Below are 3,044 nucleotides of genomic sequence, written 5' to 3'. Positions count from 1 at the left end.
TCATGTCTGACTCTTTGGGACCCCACAGACTGTAGCCCACCAGGCTCCTCTGTCCGTGGGATTTTCCAGGCAATAAGACTGGAATGGCTTGCCACTTCCTAGTCCAGGGGATCCTCCTGACCCAGGGATTGAGCCTGTGCTTCTTGCGTCTCCTGCATTGGCAGGCAGATTGTTTACAATTACTGCCGCCTAGGAAGCATTATAATATAGTGCATTGAATGAACCCTGAAATACATCTGTTTTTGTTACTGGTAATCAGAACATTTTGATTTTCAACTTCCATTTCCTCTCTTTTTCCCCCCTCAAAATTCCTTCAAATGAATTACATGGAAAGTACCAACAATTGGATTTACCCTACCTTCCTTGGCAGAGAGAAACATGATATGTGTATACTAGTCGATCCTTGCTGGTTCATGTCCTGGGTTGTTCAATGTTTTCATTTTATTTTATCCAGAGCAGTTTTCTCTCCCTTTAAAAAAATTAGTTAGGTTGAAAATAGCGTATTGAGATGTTTATATATTTTTCTTTTTGAGAAAATAGAAATCTAAACCAGGGCAAGGAAGAACTTTGGAAAATATTCTGCGTGATGCCTGTACTAAACTTCCCTTCCTTTTCCTCCTCAACACACACCCTTGGGCCAACATGGCTTTAGTGTGTTTGTGAAAGCCTGTCCTGAGAGTACCTTTCTGTGACTCAGACTGTGAAGCTTTTACTACATCTCTAGGGAAATACAAAGTCTATGAGATCTCCCTATTTCCTTATTGTATAGGGTAAAAAAAACTTTTTTAGGACATGTATTTTATTTTTCTTGATCAGGTGACTCAGTTGACAACATTATTTCTTTTTTTTTCCATCAGCAGCAGCTTTTTATTAGATGGAGGATACCCAGGGTTGGCTCAAAGAAAAGTGGTGACAATTAGTAAGCAAGGAGTGGAGACACTCCTGGCAGTGGAGATGGGCACTCATGATGTTGAGGGTCAGGGTCTCCTGCTCAACTCTGGCCACCCAGGAAGCTCTTCCCCTTGCCACTCATTATCACCAGTGCTGAAAGGCATGAAAGGGTCTGCAGTGAGCTAGTTCAACTTGGCTAACAGTTCTTCCGGTTTTGGCCGAGCTCTGAACCTTCCCTTGAAGTCTTCTTCAGTGTGTTCTCTCTGACAATTTGACTCCTTCAGGAGGATTGCTTTGGATTATTTCCAAGAAAATCTCTGCAAACGTAGCGCTCAAACCACTGATCTGAGCCGCTCACTCATGGGTGGTAAGAACTGAGTCCAGTAACATTTTGTTGCCTTGGTCCTGAAGCTGCAGCACCTCTGTGGTTTTGGTGGGCATCGCATAACTTTCCTCGACTTTTAATGGAGAGACGATTGCAGAGGTTGTGAACATACTGGGCATAAGTCTCTGTCAGGGCCATGTCATGCGATCAGGTGAATGTTTAAAGCCCCGTATTCATGATCTGTCCCCAGATTAATGGGTCTCACTTCCACTTTCCCCTTCTTTTTGGGCTCTTCTGGCTTAACTAGATGCTTGTATCTTCCAATGCCATGCGTGGGCCTTGACCTGTAGTGCCGACTGGTGGGCAGCACTGCAGAACAGATGGGATTCTCTCCTGAAGTTCTGAACCTCAAGAGGGAAAAGGCTTGCTTAAAAATGGTGTCATTCTTCAGACACAGCATCTTTCCTAGTGCTCCCTTCATCCTTGGCGGCCGAAAACATTATTTCTTATCTTTCATCACTAGAAATCACAGTTTCACTTTGCTATGTGATTCATCTACACAGTTCTATAGTTATTTGTTGTTATCTGGAATATAAAAGGGGCTTCCCTGTGTGGCTCAGATGGTAAAGAATCCACCTATAATGCAGGAGACTCACTCAGGTTCAATCCCTGAGTTGGGAAGGTCCCAAAAGCGTTGGATTCTCAAGTTTCTGTTATCTTAACCCCAAATAAACCAGGTTCTATTTTTGGATTAGGAAAAAAGCATATATACTACCATATAGATAATGGCAGTATACCTCCTATCTGTTTTAAGCTATTATTTCCTTGAGATACGAGAAATTGTGCAGCCCATTGGCCGTGAACCTCAATAGAAAGTTGAGAGAAGGCAAGTTCTCCTTAGGGAATTTATACTATTGTTGGTCTTTGACTCTAGCCTTTAATTGGGAAGGAAACAGACCTGTAATGATCTCATTCCTCCACTTCTGTAACACAGCAAGATGTTTCTCTGTTCATGGACAAGGTATGGGTGGTATTTAATACAGGAATGGTAGTGGTTTAGTTGCTAAGTAGCGTCCAACTCTGGTGACCCCAGGGACGTAGCCCACCAGACTCCTCTGTCCGTGGGATTCTCCAGGCAAGAATAGTGGAGTGGGTTGCCGTTTTCTTCTCCAGGGGATCTTCCCGACCCAAGGATCAAAACCTGGGTCTTCTGTGTTGCAAGCAAATTCATTACCAACTGAGCCACGAGGGAAGCCCAATACAGGAATAGGAAGGAGAAAAAAAGAAAGTATTTGTTGAACTGCTTAGTACCTGTGAAAAAGCAGATACATGAAACCGTCATAAAAAGAGCTGTTATTCTGTTCTTATTGGAGTTGCTTTGATTACCTACTGTGTGCCAGGCACTGTGCTCCACATTACATCACACGTATCATTTTTTTTTTTCTTGGAGCCATGGCTTTATTGTCCACAGGATGGAAAGAGACCATTTGTCTGTTTCCCATGCTGACTTAAAAAAAAAAACAAAAAACGCAGAATAGAAGACTGTTGTCCTTAAAGTTGAAGGGGGAAATAAATGGCATAGAGAAAATAATGTACTTTAAAATGAGGCCAAAGAGTTACCTTAGGGTGCTAATTTTCATGCTGCTGATTGGCAATTCAAATGTGGAAAAACCTGAGCAGCCATAGATCACTTTCCGTTCAGTTCAGTCACTCAGTCGTGTCTGACTCTTCGCAACACCATGGACTGCAGCACGCCAGGCTTCCCTGTTCATCACTCCTGGAGCTTCCTCAAAACTCATATCCATCGAGTCAGTGATGCCATCCAACC

At 43.0% G+C, this 3,044-nt stretch overlaps 1 pseudogene; it reads right to left on the bottom strand.

The window, feature by feature from the left end:
• Positions 1–834: 834 nt before the first annotated feature.
• Positions 835–1,702, bottom strand: LOC110135547 (large ribosomal subunit protein mL48 pseudogene; annotated as a pseudogene).
• Between the last annotated feature and the right edge of the window lie 1,342 nt (positions 1,703–3,044).

The sequence above is a fragment of the Odocoileus virginianus genome, chromosome 29 (genome assembly GCF_023699985.2).
Source record: "Odocoileus virginianus isolate 20LAN1187 ecotype Illinois chromosome 29, Ovbor_1.2, whole genome shotgun sequence".
In the NCBI taxonomy this organism is placed as follows: Eukaryota; Metazoa; Chordata; class Mammalia; order Artiodactyla; family Cervidae; genus Odocoileus; species Odocoileus virginianus.
The sequence above is the reverse complement of the archived record's forward strand: the minus strand, read 5'-3'. Positions and strand labels throughout refer to the sequence as shown.